Source organism: Erigeron canadensis, chromosome 2, assembly GCF_010389155.1.
Source record: "Erigeron canadensis isolate Cc75 chromosome 2, C_canadensis_v1, whole genome shotgun sequence".
Classification (NCBI taxonomy): Eukaryota; Viridiplantae; Streptophyta; class Magnoliopsida; order Asterales; family Asteraceae; genus Erigeron; species Erigeron canadensis.
The window spans coordinates 20,780,045-20,797,592 of NC_057762.1; the positions used below are offsets into that span (position 1 = coordinate 20,780,045).

The 17,548-nt window shown below is 31.5% G+C and overlaps 1 long non-coding RNA gene across 6 annotated transcripts; it reads right to left on the reverse strand.

Annotated features, from left to right (window-relative positions):
- Positions 1-3,372: 3,372 nt before the first annotated feature.
- On the reverse strand, positions 3,373-9,925 carry LOC122589771. 6 transcript variants are annotated; one of them, XR_006322335.1, is made up of 9 exons: positions 9,655-9,925; positions 8,361-8,473; positions 7,263-7,386; positions 7,049-7,131; positions 6,328-6,616; positions 5,979-6,051; positions 5,674-5,739; positions 3,996-4,417; positions 3,373-3,667 (listed from the first exon to the last, which is right to left on the reverse strand). It is a non-coding gene; the product is annotated as an uncharacterized LOC122589771 (long non-coding RNA). The 6 variants fall into 6 exon arrangements; XR_006322334.1 differs by lacking the exon at positions 7,049-7,131 and adding an exon at positions 8,577-8,658; XR_006322332.1 differs by lacking the exon at positions 7,049-7,131.
- Between the last annotated feature and the right edge of the window lie 7,623 nt (positions 9,926-17,548).

Genomic DNA, 17,548 nt, shown 5'->3' on the forward strand with positions numbered 1-17,548 from the left:
CAACAAATTGTATTTCTCCGTATCATGTAATTCCCCAGGCTACCAAAGAGACAATTTAAACACATCACTCATCTATACTATATTATAAACCAGATTTTTCCTAAATTTTCAACATTGAACTTGAAATTTTCAATATTACCAAAGAGACAATTTTTCCTATCTATTCTATATTTATCTAAAATAACTATAATACATTTTCTCTATCATCAAATCTCAACCAATCATCTTTTTTCTCTCCCCTCCATAAATCATTTATTCCTCCAATTCATTCAAAATCTTTTATCTCAAAAACCGTACATCGATAAATTATAAAAATTGTATGGGTGTTCTTAAAATTTCATGCTCTTTCATTAGAGATGTCATTCGATATACTTTCGACAAATTTTTAAATCCGAGGGCGGAGCCCGTACGGCTAAAGCATTTGACTATTATACTCTATAACATATCAACTCCTATAACCTATCATACTCTATGACCTAGGTATCACCCCACCATCTCACCGCTGCAACACGCGAGTACTTACTCTCTATATCAAAAAAGTAAAAGTTTTAAATTCTCAAACAAATAAACTAATTTACTTTCTATCTTTGAGCATAACATCACCTCCCATTTTTTTTTATTTCTTTTTCATTATCACAATACATCAAACATCGAATAAAATATTACTGGTAAGTATTTTTTAATATGTATATCACCCTTCTTCTCAGCCAAAATTTTTCTCCAACGACCTTTTATTACAGGCACCATAAGAATTTCATCCATAAATTCACCTAGAACATCTCCCAAACTAAGACTATACACGATTGTCGATCTCAATGGCTCGTTAATCCTAAAAAGGAACTTAGGAGTTTAATAAGTTAAGTTAAATAGCTAAGTTTGATTATCAGCAAATTTACAACATTATCAATAATTTTCTCACTTGACGGTGGAAGAAAGAAGTTGATGAAAGAGTCGTTAAAGTTGAATTAACTTTAAAATTTAAAAGATATATCTAAGATGCAATCAAAGATTCATTAGCAGAAGTCTACAAATTCTTAGAAACACCCAAAATATACAATATTTTTGAGAGGAGAATTTGTAATAAGTATAATAGTAATGTTCAAGGATTTTAAGAAAGATCAAATAATGCACTTTTGAGAAATTGAGAGATATGCGTGTTTGCATAAAATTTACACACATTGAATCTACAAGAGTACATAAAATTTTGAAATATGACACAACAGGGGATGAAATTTCCAAATGTCGCATTTGTTGAAATGAAAAAAAAAATGAAGTTGGGTTTTAATATGGTATTTAGAAAGGAAAATGATAAATCCTCCTAATTAATCCTCCTAAAAATCCTCTTAATATATCCACTTGTTAACACATGTAATCCACTAACTCTCTTTTCTAATCTCACCTTCTGATTTTTTACATGTCACAATCCTATTAATTACAAAGATTTGTAGGCTAATAACTTAGAAGAATTGATCATTACCCAGAAAGAAATTCTCGCATTTAGTAATTAGTACAATTAAAGTGTGTTTTTAACAAATTAATTATTTTTTCTTAGTTTATCATCATAAGCTGAACTACTGTATAATTAGGGTAGCTCGGGCTACGAATCTGTTAAATCGATATGATGTACTCCTTCCGTCAATTTAAATGTCCTAGTTTGACATTTTGGGTCTTTCATGTTTAACTTTGACCGTCAATGTTATTGTTTGTGTTATATGATACTTGATGTAAAATATATGAATGGATAGAGTCTTAAATGTATTTTACATTGGTATAATTTTCATCAAGTATTATATAACACAAAAAAAATATTTACGGTCAAAGTTACGAAAGAAAGACTTGACAAGTTAAAGTAGGACGTTTAAATTGGGACGTAAGGAGCAATTTTTAAAAAAAAATGATTTATTCTTTATTTTATAGGTCAAAGTAATATAGTTACCATTTAGTGTAACTAGCTATGATATTTAGAAATCGATCCTCTCTCTATATAACTCTATATAACTAAGAAATGATATAAAAAATCTTATGTGACATTATCTTTTTTTTTTTAACAAATAGAATTTTTTCTTATTTGTCATTTTTTTATATTTAGTATTTTTTCAATGCCATAAATAACTAATAATAAGATAATAATGTATGTAATTATCATATCCTTATTTTTTTTTCCTCAAGTAAATTAAAGTGAATAATTTTTAATAGTTAAATGTAGGTAATTATCACATCTTTATCTTTTTCTCAAGTAAATTAAAATAAATAAGTTTCCAATAATTATCATAAGAATCGCGATGATGATATTTATCGTTATTAGTTAGCTTTTGTTTCATCAATACTGTATTTTTTAATTTTTTTATTTGATAGTAATTTATTATTTTTTTATATTTAGAGAGGTTTTTAATAATGCAATGTAGATTATCGATTAATTAAAATAAATTGTGCACTTGTTATTTTGTAATCTTTTAAGTTATTTTAATCGTTTTATAGTTAACTAGGTACGTTACCCGTGCGAACAATTTGAGTATTATTTATTATTTTAAATTACTATTTTAATATCTTGTTTGTTTAGTAAATACATGATAAAAAATAGGAGACAATGTTCGATATATGCCGTCAAAATTGGGTTGTCTGGTAAATATAACCTATTTAGATCGAGCAGCTCTAACTGAAAATTGGAGGTTATTGTTAAGCTTTTTGGCATAACATTAACTTGTAATAATAGAAGTGTTATTCCAATGATAACGTCAAATTGATAACTATTTTTAGCTATTTAAAGTTACTTATATAAATAATGTGTAAAATTTATTTATCGTACAAATCCAAATTTATATATGCATGGATAACCAAACAAACAACACAACACCTCAAAATCAATATATTGATAAGCAATTAATATAAATAATGACAATAAATAGATTACAGAAAAACATATTACGTATAACCAATTCAATGGGAAAAATTATACAAAACACAATAAATTAGTTAAACAATAATTATAATATCATATCAAATTAAAACTAAGCATCGATGATTTTCCAGTGAATATATCAAGAACTTTTTCAAACGTGATACTCTTAAAAGATAGATGCGTATATATATCTTTTCAAATGAAGGTATTAGAAAAATCCACAATAAAATATAAAATATGTTAATCCCTAACAATATTAGGCTTTATTCGATTATCAAAGTTTTAGTATTTATTCGGTTATCAAAACTTTAACTATTTAATTCATTTTATACAACTTACGTAGATTTCTAAAATATTGAAAATATTTTCTTTGGATTAATATATAGACATTACTAGCGTGGATAGATTGCACGGCCCACTAAAATAGATACCTTATATATGATGTTAGAAGCTCGTTAGTAAGATTTGAAAGCTAATCGTAAATTGTTTCAAAACATTACTTGTATAGAGTATAAAAACAACATAGTTGTAAAATCTGACTTGAAAAAAAAATATTTTTGTCACAGCCCTCCTATATATCTTTCTTTTGTGTTATCACAAGAAGTTGCACCGTATTGATGCCTAATTGGCTTAAATCTTGCAACTTGATCGATAACGTTCTCTTCCTTATAGTACAGACCTTGCAAACTTTGCAAAGAACCTCTCCATCTTTTGTAGATATCTTCTATAGACAGTCCATCATATCATTTCTGTAGGACTTGCCACATACTATAAACAAAGACGAACATGTCAATTTAATCCCTGGAGTAATGAATGGATACGGTGGTGAAACAAAGCAAGATAATAAAATTCTTTGAGATCTATCTTATTTTGAAAGATAATACTATATCCGCTAATATCTAAATGTCCATTAGAATATACGGAAAACAAAATAGTTGCTTCAAGTGCATATAAGTGAAGCTTGGCCTATCACAGTTTATTGCATTTACCCTTTAAACATTGACCTACTTAATAATGTATAAAAAAAAATTAGCTCTTGTAGTAAAAGTTTCTATATATAATAGTATAAAGATAGGAGAAATGTGATTTGCTATACCTGCTCTTAGTCCACCTTAACGACTGCCATCTTAGGCATATGATCTCCTACAAAAGTTTAAAAAGTGTTCTTTACGGAAATAACATAATCTTCATTACGATCACTGGTTGACAATACAAATGCAGACACTAAACATTATGATCTTTAACTAATGCGTTGCTGATAAAGGATGCTAAAGGGTCGACCCCTAGAGTTACCCTTAAATGAGCAGAGAGACCCTGAAGTTGCAAAAGGCACATTAGTGCCAAATGGCTGAATCATTGCACTGGCTGCTTGGCCTGTTGACATAGCTGGCTGATTCTTTGCACTGTATGCAACTGAATTTCATTCTTTGAAATTGCTACAGTATGAGCAGGATTCTTCGCAGTATTCGGCTTATTATTATAGTACATCTTGGAGTATGACTGGCTCCGGATATAATGCTGCAAGATAGATGAAATATTCATGTCGGTAAAATGCTTAAAGCTGGAGGGAAGAAAAATATGGATGGATATATGAAAGAAAGCAACCAAATAACAAGATGAAGCACATTCACATCATTGCTTCCTCTCTTCATTCCACATTTTGCCACTCATAAAGTTTATCACATAACAGAGATATAAGAGATACCAGGAAAAAGATCACAAGAACAAACAGTGATTTAATATTTAAAGCTTTTTGAGCAAGAAAACAAGCGCATGGATCAATACATAAAGTGCCTTTATCATTTTGTGGTTTAACTCTACATTAGGCAAGCCGGGGAAAAAAATGGTTGGTAACTATACATTTACACACATAAAGAAAATAGCGAACTACAATAGAGACCAACATAAACACAATTTTACAGATACAAGTCAGTGACAAATGTAGTTCAAAATTTTTGATAGGTGGCGGTCACAACTGCAGTCAAAATATATTAGTAAAGTAGCCTAACGGTATGATGCGCTGAAGTCCCCAAATTCATGTGGTCAGTAGGGGGGGTTCGTGGTGTTGTTTATCAAACCAAAGACCAACAAAGTCCACAATGGATGTGGAAATCACCTAAGGTGTTTCAATACAAGTAAGAATTGAGTGTTCCAAATAATATTAATGACCCGACTGCAGTTGTAGCATCCAAGCATTTTGCATCATAAACTATAGGATTTTTTGGTTTTTTTGAGAGCCACACGATTGAGTTTGTCTTCGTGTGAATATAAAGGGATCAATCAAAGAACAAGAACCTATAAATTGTTTCTTTGTTCAGCTAAGGAGGAACCGAATTGAACCCATGGATCATTTTCCGAAAGTAAGCTAACCAACAAGTTCCAATAAATATGTTAAAAGACCAACTAATTATGCACGTGACTCATAAATACTCATGCTACTCAAGCCATCCATACTTCGGTTACTTGCTATTACACAAAAAGTTGTGCACATAAATATATATAAGTTGACCCATGCTATCTAAACACATTCAGACATAAATGAGATGGCTTTCTAGCATCGTAACAGGATGAATGAATGGCGCAGATCTAAAGTTGGCATCTTTGTGAGCTGTTAAGTAGTGATGCACAATATCAAAACAAGTTCAGCTGTTATTCTTTTTATTTTCATGATGCAGGATATCACATATTTTTTTAGTTCCAGTACTAAAAATTATATATCTAATTGCTTTATTTATTTGATCTAGCATTATTCAGATTTAGAAAAGTTAATATACCTCTCTTTTCAGTTTCTTCCTGAAGGTTTTCTTTCTAAAGCTTCACTTCTTACTAAATGTATTTTCCTGCAAACATATAGGAGGTATATGGATAGGTTTGGTGAAATGAGTATATATTCAGAGAAAGCAACAGAACTAAAGGGTAAATCTTCACAAAAATATTAGCTAATGAAAACTTATATGAAAATCTAGCATCCTCATTCACGTATTTATTCTAAGTCATTCCTTTTGTTTAATTTCACCCAATTAAATTAACAACTTTTCAACAGTTAGCATCAAATTATTAGAAGGGCATTCGGAAATACCTTTCAGCTGAAAATCCGATCCAAATCCACAAGCTTTCGCAGTTTGTTCATCGAATTCTCCAAACTTCATCTTCTGCACCAACCAAAAGAATCAAATCAAAACAAAAACCATTAAAACCACTCTTTTTCTTTTTTTTTTCAGATTTGGGAAAATTATTTCAATACTTGGCTCAATAAGCGGAAAATATAACGGAGCGTAATTAGAAGAAGCTTACTTTAAACCTACGGTAACAAATCTAGCAATTAATATATTAATCTAACAATTAAATCTAAAAAATTAATGAATGTAACAATTAACCAACTAATCTAAAATAATTCATAATATATAAAATAAAAATTAAAAATTTACCAAAAAAAAGGATCTGTTGTTTCATTAGGTAGTTGTGGTGGGATCGGCGGCGGCAATGTTTGTGGTGGTGGCTGCCGGTGTGGGTGGGGTGGGGGGCGACGAGTGCTTATATGTATATAATGAGAGTACTTGTGGGTGTGGGTCTAATACAGAGAGAGAGAGAGAGAGACCGACTGAAAGGAAGGTGTGAAAGGGGATGGGTATGAGAAAGGTGGGTAGAGTTTAAGTTGAAGAAGGTAACAAAAGCGACCAAAACTTGTTCCAACGATCCATGACTTGGATGCTCAACCTGGTGATGAGACATGATACTTAGAGCTACAAAAATCATGAGCAATATATGACACCCAATGTATTTGCTAATTATTCAATTTTATATATGCCTGAACAACCAAATGGGTCATGTTTATCCTGACACATTCATTTTGTCATGGGGGAGGATTCCATCAAGTTACTCTAACATTACTAGTCATGTTAGAGTAATCTTGACCCTTGATTGAAAATCAAGGGACAAGATTCATTTTTGAATCTTGTCCCTTGATTTTCAATCCAGGGTCAAGATCTTCCCAACTTGAGTCAAGTTGGAGAAATAACTTGAGGGAATCTCTTCCTTTTGTCACCTAAGGGACCTAATGAACATAATGAGATGTGAGGTCAGCGACAAAAACTATTATGTTGATGCCGCTTTATAGTTTGGGAATTTGAGTCCACAGTATGCATGAACCTTTCGATCGACCCTGATGTGTGTCAGTGATTGGAGGGTTATCGACGATTGTGGCATGTTGCTTTCATAGTTTTTTAGGTTGACTGTAGGGTGACAATAAACACACATAGAAAGAGGGCGTTAGTCATTAATAAGTAGGATTATATCAATGATATTGGTAGCTAAAAATATACGATTAAAATGAAATACAGTAATATTCTATACGTGTGTCTACCTGGCTGCTGGTGAGTACTATGTTGCAGGCTGACTCCACGTGCCAGACTGCCAGTCGGGCAATAGAATCACACCCTGTATTTGATTCTACTTGTATTTCTCTGAATTTCTTGCACTATGCGTAACTGCAAACCAAAGGTATACATTGCGCAGTTGACCCACAATCCCTTTTGGTAAACCTTTTTAGATAGATAATATATATGTTACAACTATAGATGAATTTAGATGATGTTTAAAACTATATAAGCACAATAATATTCCGAAGTTTTTAACTATTTTAAACGTAGCATCATTTATGCATCATGAATACGAATATGCTTTGAGCAATTATCGACCTGCTCAAACAATGACTCATTCCCTACCTAGCCATTTTTTAATTTACCTCTTCAAGATATAACATAATCCAATAAGAATTATTCACAGGGTAAAATTGCAACACTAAATACCAAGCCACTTATTTCCTATCAATGAAATGGGGTAAAAATGGTCTTTTTAGAATACAGGGCGAGTATGAATGAATAGGCTTGAAGCTACTACAGTGACGTTAAATTCTACACCATTTTTTATCCCACCAAAAACATAGATAAAATCTACAATTAACTGGAATCAGGATGAAAAATATACAAATGTTTTAGCTACAATAAGATACTTACATGAGCAACATAAATGTATCAAGAATGACGAAGAGAAAATAAACATAGAAAATCATGCAATTGGAAATGAGACAACAATGATCCTCAAAAAGGTCATTAGAGACATTCTGGAAGCTCACATATTTTATTCTTGCAAAAAATTATTGGTTTTGTTATCCAAACATTTATAATTTTCAGCATTGACCTCCAATATAAACATGCATTCGGCTGTAATATGACCCATCGATATTTATATAAAATATTATGATAGGCAACTAATTCTCAAAAATGTTGATAGAAGTAATATGACCAGGTAACCCACCAAAAATGGCAACTGATATATGTCATTAACTTTTGACCAAGTTGGTTTTGTTTTTTACTTTTAATGGTAAACTTTGAAACTCAGATGGTTTGTTTTTGACCCAAAAGAGTTGAAACTAAAAGAGGCATGTGTCCAAGTTAATTACCATTTGATGCAGTCACCCCTATATTAGAGTATGAGGTGTGCCTACACCTCAGCCGATGTCCCAGTGGTTGCAAATCTTATTCTTCCATTGTCAGCATCCTTACAAACACAAACCTGGACAAGTTTTAAATGCCGCATGTCAACACAGCCAGAATAAAGATCATTTTAGAATCATGTGGCTGCTTATAAAACGTCATCACATCAAATATACACATACCACGCCTATGGCAAGGAGTTTCAACTTGGCTCAGTGTTCAACTATGCCTAAATTTAGGCTAATTTACTCAGTGGAGTTGCCTCTACAAAAATTACATTTACGAACAAAAAATTACATTTACGAACAAAATTACACCTGAATTGCAAATAGTATGAGCCAAAAATAAAGCACAAAAGAAGCAATAAAAGACACCTGTCAAAGAAAACCCGATGATTAGGCTAATTTATAAACAAATGTTGCATAACTTCAGACTGTGTCTGGCCTGGGGACCGATACTTCTATATATTAAAGCTCATAGACCAGACCGGGGTTTAATGGGTTATAATGGTTTTAGACTTTTTCCCAACCATTTCATTTGGTTTTTCAGGCCAACCCAAATTTTGATCACCTCAGATACCAAAACAAACCTTAAATGTAAACGTCGTATGCATCTCCAACTTTAATTGACTGGTTATCAAACCTTAATTGTCTAAATCACAATAATCATTTGGAAAAAACACGCATCTAAACATCTCTTTCATTTTGCTATAAAAATTTCTATGGTTAGAAAACATAATTCATCTGATTAACTAACCATCAATTTCCAATTAATGAGTCCCACGAATTAACTTTATTGCATAAACGATGAACAAGCAATTAACTAAACCACTCAACTTATTTGATTTTCTCATGTAAATGCCTTGTTACGTGCGTAGAACATTTTAAAGACAGTATATATGAAGATAAAATTTACAGTATATATCTGCTTCTGTTTTTTTTTTCTTATATAGGTAATATATGTATATATACTACCACCCTAAGTGATTAATTACAATCTAACAATAGAAGAAACCCAAACATTAAATCAAAATCAAAACATACAAATATCACAACAATAACAGGTAATTAACAAAAACAACAAGATAATTGATAAAGCAAACATATAAATCCAAACAAAAGTAGTAAAAACAACTCTGGCACAAAAACAGAATTCTAAATAAAGATTAAAATCTAAATCCAAATAAAAAATATATTTCATAGTTACAAAAAAATATCAAAGAGCTACAGTTAATAATAAATAAATAAGTAATAGACTTACACAACTTCCGTTGCAATAAGTGATATAAAGATGATGATCGTTTATTGTGGTGGTGACGCGGAGGCGGCCGACGGTGGGGTTGCCGATCGAGCTGTGAGTTTTTTGTGAAGTGATTATTATATATATGGAGAGAGAGACGGTGAGAGTAAGGGAAAGGCGGCGAGAGTTAATGAGATTGTGAGCATCGCCGGAGCAAAAATATAGTAGAAAGTTGGAAAAAACTTGAGCCCATGACGATGAGGGATAGAGAGAGCGGGTGAGGAAAAGACGTGAAAACTGGAAAGGGGATGGGCATAAAGATCTATGTGAGACTGTTTTAAGTAAGTTTCTGCGGGTTTTGAGCCTAATACCTCGACGGTGTATGGAGAGGTTAAGATGTAAGTAGATCTTACCTCTACCTAAGTAGAGAAGCTGTTTCCAGTTTCTACCTAAATGGTAGAAAAGACCCTCCAACCTTTGCATGGGATGAGGATCAAACCCATAACTTTTGTCTCCAGAGACAAGGATGTTTACAACTGACCAGTGAAAAGGCTGGTGGGTTATAAGGTGGCATTATTTTTGGAAGGTCATAGTAAAGAAGCTTTTATTTTTTAGTAATATTTTTTTTTCTATATATATGTAGATAATAAAACTAAGATTAATAAAAAATGTGAAGATGTCACATAGGATTTGTGGCAATGTTTGAAGCTAGTTTTAGATTGTAAGAAGGCTTGAAAAGGCTAAAATTTTTACTATTATGCCACATAGGATTTGTGGCAATGTTTGAAGCTAGCTTTAGATTGTAAGAATGCTTAAAAATATTAGGATTCTTACTGTTTTAATATAGATATATAGATAGATATGTATTTATGTATTTAATCTATTTATATTTAATGTGGATAATATAGGGATAATGTCGCTTAGGTCTTTGAGAGTGTCAACTAAGTTTTTTGGTTTCTTGCCATTTTTTTCCTCCTTTTAGTAATTTGTGATACTATTTAAAGGAAATAGTTAGTCAAATATATTATTTAAGGATTATATGCCTTGTTTGTTTTCTTATAAAACATCTTAGCAACCTCTTAGTTCTGACCGAGTCAGAAGTTAGGAGACTTAGAGGTTTTTGTTTTTCTTTTATGTTCAGATGTTGAAAACTCTGAGATACCTCATAATCATTCATGGGTTTACCAACCTCTTCTTTTCATCTGAAATCTTTCTTTCACAAAATTAAAGTTTCTTCTTTAACCCTTAGCCATCATCCCTACCATACTCAGCCACCAGTCACCGGTCACCATCATCCACCCATCTCCGACCACCTCAGTTCACCATCGTGAATAACCAATTATTGATCTTGATTATTTAATCTGTTGAGAAGGGTATTAGAATAGAGATTTATTTGAGTACTACTAGATAGATTATGAAGGGAAACGATAATTATCTAGAATTAGAAGAAGAAAAAAATCATTTCAGCATGGAAGGAAGAAGGAACCTTGAAAACTTCTCTGCAAAGATACAAATGATAAATTGATAAAATAATGAAACGAAGTGATAGCCTTCGGTTAGTAGATACGAGTATATATGTGTATTAAATTAAAGAGAAAATTTCATTACATACCCTTAGCGTATGTCATATTATTAAGTTTCACCCCTCTCGTTTTTTTGTATCATTACATGACCTTATGGTGGTTTTTCATATCATTACATATCCCTCTATCTAACGTCCGTTTGCGTGTCTCCGTTAAGGCCCTCACGTGCACTGCACATGAGGGTTAATTTGTCTTTTTACCTATATATATATACATATAAATTTCGTGATTATATTTGAAGAAAAACTAGTAAGGGATTTAATTCTAACCCATGCTCTTTGCGGATCAATCAAAACAGAATAATAATTGGTTAAATCAACACCATTCTTTTGAATTGACTTCTTTCTTGGTAAACTTGAGTTGGCGACTGCATCTTTTGGAAACATCAATGTCCAGCTTTCTCTTTCCGGTGATATTTCGGGTGGGTTTTTCGCCGGGGTTGATGATTGATTTTGAGGGATTTCTCGACATCTTGATTCTAACCTATTTGACCCATTTATACAAATGATAAACATAATTTGGCCCACTAAGCCCATTCGAGTGAAAGTCGAGCACATACAACCCATTTGTCCCATGAGATATCAAACGATGTGGATCTTTTGAATTTACATACTTATATCCATATATACATACACACGACTCACATGAGATATGAAACACGTATGTAGGCCCAATAGGCCCATTCGATTGAAAAACGGGCACATATAATCCATTTGACCCGTTTATACAAATGATGAACATAATTTGGCCCACTAGCCCCATTCGAGTGAAAAACAAGCACATTTAACCCATTTGGCCCATGAGATATCAAACGATATGGATCTTTTGGAAATTACATGCATATATCCATATATACTTACACATGACTCACATGAGATATGAAACAAGTATGTTGGCCCAATAGGCCTATGAGATATCAAACGAGTGTGAAGGCCCACTAGGCCTAATAGGCCCATTCGAGTAAAAGATGTGCATATACAACCTATTTGACCCATTTATACAAATGATAAACATAATTTGGCCCACTAAGCCCATTCGAGTGAAAGTCGAGTACATACAACCCATTTGTCCCATGAGATATCAAACGATGTGGATCTTTTGAATTTACATACTTATATCCATATATACATACACACGACTCACATGAGATATGAAATAAGTATGTAGGCCCAATAGGCCCATTCGATTGAAAGACGGGCACATATAATCCATTTGACTCGTTTATACAAATGATGAGCATAATTTGGCCCACTAGCCTCATTCGAGTGAAGAACAAGCACATTTAACCCATTTGGCCCATGAGATATCAAACGATATGGATCTTTTGGAAATTACATGCATATATCCATATATACTTACACATAACTCACATGAGATATGAAACAAGTATGTTGGCCCAATAGGCCTATGAGATATCAAATGAGTGTGAAGGCCCACTAGGCCTAATAGGCCCATTCGAGTAAAAGATGTGCATATACAACCTATTTGACCCATTTATATAAATGATAAACATAATTTGGCCCACTAAGGCCATTCGAGTGAAAGTCGAGCACATACAACCCATTTGGCCCATGAGATATCAAACGATGTGGATCTTTTGAATTTACATACTTATATCCATATATACATACACATGACTAACATGAGATATGAAACGAGTATCTAGGCCCAATAAGCCCTTAAGTAGTAAAGACGTGCACATATAATCCATTTGACCCGTTTATACAAATGATGAACATAATTTGGCCTAATAGGCCGATTCGAGTGAAAAACAAGCACATACAACCCATTTGGCCCATGAGTTATCAAACGATGTAGATCTTTTGGAAATTACATACATATATCCATATATACATATACACGACTCACATGAGATATGAAACAAGTATGTAGGCCCAATAGGCCTATGAGATATCAAACGAGTGTGAAGGCCCACTAGGCCCAATAGGCCCATTCGAGTAAAAGATGTGCATATACAACCTATTTGACCTATTTATACAAATGATAAACATAATTTGGCCCATAAGGCCCAATAGGCCCATTTGAGAAGCAAATTGACCCGTAGCAAATCAAATTTATTAAAAAAATTTTTTTATGAAAAATGTTACTTTTTATGTCATTTTATATAATATGGACTACCAACCATAAATACTCTTTGTTTTATAATATATGGATAATAATGAGACACCTATTGATTTACTTTTTATGTCATTTATCTAATACGGACCGTATTATATTAGCCAGGTAAAATACTCTCCGTTTTATAGTATATGCTTAATTATGGGACACCTATTGATGGGGTTAACGTGGGGATGGTAAGTGATTGATATTGGAAAATATTAAGAAAGAGGGACCATAAGTGATAAATAGTGAAAACTTTTGTTAAAAAATATAAAATATCCACCGTTTTAAAATGTGACGGTCCGTATTACTTTTTTAATATATGTTGAAATTGAGGTGTCAGGCTCTGACATGTCAGTGCAACAGTGCAGAGTTATTTACACACCATTTTTTTCTCTGTTTTACTTTATACGGGGCGTTTTGGACACTAAAATGGGGAGTTATACATGAAATGGGCGTATGAGCGGTGTGTGGATGAACAGTAAATGGTGTGTAAATAGGCACTCCCATTTTTTTTCTTCGTAAAGTTAATTATATTTTTATTTAATTACTTAAACTTGTTAAAGCTTTTATTTATGTATCTATACTACTATATAAAATTATACCCCTATGTTGAAAAATTTAAAAATTTCGGGACATGAAAATTACCATTTTACCCTTAATTAATTAACTTACACATCCTTCCATAAATTTTAAATATATATTTACTATCCCTAAAAATCATGCATCTTTTTATTAATTACATACACCACTTGACGCTGACGCCATCACCATCCGTCGACGCCACCACATCGCAACTAATCAATTATTTTATAATTTTTAGGTTTTTTGTTTACTTTTAAAAGCTTTAATGTTATATTTTTTAATGATATTTTTATTTTTTTTCCCGTAAAGTTAATGATATTTTTATTTAATTACTTAAATTTGTTGAAGCTTTTATTTACCTATCTATATTATCTATATTACTATATAAAAATTATACTCCTATGTTGAAAAGTTTAAAAATTTTGGAACATATGAAATTACTATTTTACCCTTAATTAATTAACTTACACATCATTCCATAAATTTGAAAGATATATTCACTATCCCTAAAAATCAAATATCTTTGTATCAATTACTTACACCACTTGATGCCGACGCCATCACCATCCGTCGACGCCACCACATCGCAACTAATGTCATCGCCGACGCATTGCTCGAGTACCATGCTCATATTGTAGTACAATTATACCCTTATATAATCAACATACCTAACAACTAAAAATCATGGTCTAACAAAATACCCTTAAATGGATTAATTTAGAAAATATACTCATTAACTTCTAAATTAACTACACTACTCACTTTTACATTAATTATCTTTACACTGATAACCTACACTACTTGTTATCGCTATCATCACCACCAGTCACCGCCACTATCAACTGTTGTCGCCACCACCACACTCCCATCGTTACCACTATCACTGTTGTATCGTGGGAGCATCTATCTAATTAATTCCATAATCAGTTTCATTTTTGAATATTCTAGTAATAATAATAATAAGATTCTTTTATATAACCGCGTATTAGACAATTTAGAAGTGGCGTTGAGGAAAGCCGATCGCCACGATCACCTGTTGATTCATGTATTAAATGAAATTTACGAATTTAATGTACCATACATTATAAATTCTCTATAAAAATTATCCAAACTGCTATTACGCGGGTACAACTCTAGTATGTTACTCCATTTAGCTCATTTTATTTGTTTTATATTGAGTTGTTGATTCTTTCATTTTCATATTTGACCGTAAATATTTTTGATGTAATATATATTACTTGATGTAATATGTAAAAAGAAATTGAGTTTTAAATATACTTTTAATAATATAACTTTCATGAAGGGGGTATTTGGGATTACTTATTAAAATTAGATTATGTATTTTGAATAATCAAAATAAGATAATTAGATGTAACAAAACGTGTTGTAAGAAAATAGTGTTGAATTTTATTATGTTGTTTAAATCATAATATTTAAATAATGAGTGCTTGGTAAATTTATTTATTTTAAAACATCAATAAGTAAAATGAAAAGAAATACATGAATTAAATGGATAATATAATGAAATTGCAACAAAAACTTAAACAACATCACTATTATTGATTAGCCATAGAAAAATGTGGTTACGTAGTAAAAGAATTATACATTTTATTAGATTGATAAATCAAAAATAGTAATCATTAGTTGTTGACCCTGCGTGTTGCTGCGGGGTACGTTTTTGGTGAGCGTCTGAGTGAGTTGGGTGAGAAAGTGAGGGCCCTAAAGAAGTGGAGGGTATACAATAAAATTTTGGTAAATTTATGTCAAATATTCGAACCCTAACTTTAAAAATTACAACTAACCATCTAGCAATAACATTAAAAATATTGTAAATAAATAATAAGTCATATAAGAACACAAATAACAACTATATTAATGCTTTAAATGTTTCATGAATGTAAGACGTAAACATGATGAAAATTATTATATATTAAAAACGTTATATATATGTGTAAAAACGGAAGAAAATAATCAAAAACCAAATCTTTACAAGTAAAACCATAACTGTACGTGTACAAATTGTATGATGAAATCTGAAAACCCAAAAGTTTAGTGTCAATAAAAATGAAAACGAAAATTTTGATGTGGGATACAAGTTAAAAGATGAAACCTTTCATTAAAAAAAAACTAAACATGTAGCAATACAATAAAAATAATGTAAAGAATATTAAGATGTATAAAAACATGAACAATAAGTATATTAATGTTTTAAATGTAACATGAACGTAAGACGTAACGATGATAAAAGTTATTATATAATGAAAACGGTATATGTATAAAAAGACAAATGAAAATAATCAAAGAACAAATGTTTAAAAGTAAACCCGTAACTGTGTGAAAGTTGTTTAATGAAAACATGAGAATTTAAAAGTTTAGTGTCACGAAAATGAAAACGAAAACTTTGATGTGGGGTAAAAGTTAAAAAATAAAAATTTTAGGGGGTTAAATTTACATAGGTTTTTAGTATATATATAATTACATAATTCAGCAGCACCCAACAAAAATAAAGTGTATGAAATTTAAAGTAAAATCAATCGTAACATAAGAAATCCTTTAGATGTTTACTAAAGAAGTTAAAAAGAGAAAATTACGTAAGTAGCCCAGATTTCATTACAATTGTACCAACATAACCAAGTTTTTGCAAATTCTCACATCATAACCATGAAAATCGCAACATAATTAGCATATTTCTAATAAAATAATTATGTCAGTAAATCGTTACTAAAAAATTAAAAAGAGGAAATTACGTCAGTAACTAGTATATCATCTTTATTGTATCTCTTCTAATAACATAATTAGCAGATACATTACAAATTTTTCTCTTAATTCCAAATTAAAGGTATGTTTTTTATTTACTTAGTTTTGTACAGATTTTGTTTTTGTGATTTTATAATTTTATCCATAAAAAGATAAGTTTTTATATAAGATTTCCTGAACATATAAGTACAAAAAGTAACCAGTATATCATTTTCATTGTATCTATTCTAACAACATAATTAGTAGATGTATTTCAAATTTCTCTCCTTAATTTCTCTCCCAAATCCAAATTTAAAGTATGCTTTTTATTTACTTAGTTTTGTACTGCTGGTACACCACTATGTTTCCCTTAACAAACAAGCCGGAACGTAACCAGAACAGCCAAAACATTTCGCGTACGGTCTTACATCTGGTCGAGGCACGAACAGCGACAAAGACTCACTGTATCGTACAAGTACTATAGTCGTACTCTCTCAAAGTTGTAGACCCTGTCTCCCTTGGACGCTACAAAACAAACACCATGTTCCTAGACCTTTATTGGATCGTACAAAGGATCGAGGGGCCAACCTCGATTCACAACCCCTATAAATACCTATCTCAAATCTTCATTTGGAAAATGACACTATTCACACACCCAAAGTACTAGTTGGCGTGGATGATGAATACATCACCGTAAGGGAATCGCCAGTAAGTATCCGAAACCTTTCCGTCTCGTCCTTAGCAAGATTAACCCCCTTACCTAAGCGAGAACCCTTGCTTAAACATATATAGTTAAAATACCAAATTTTTTTTTTTTTAAGGACAAACTCACAAAAAACTGGCATTTTTGGTTGTGCTTTTCAGTTTTTTTGTTGCGATTTTTTTTTTTT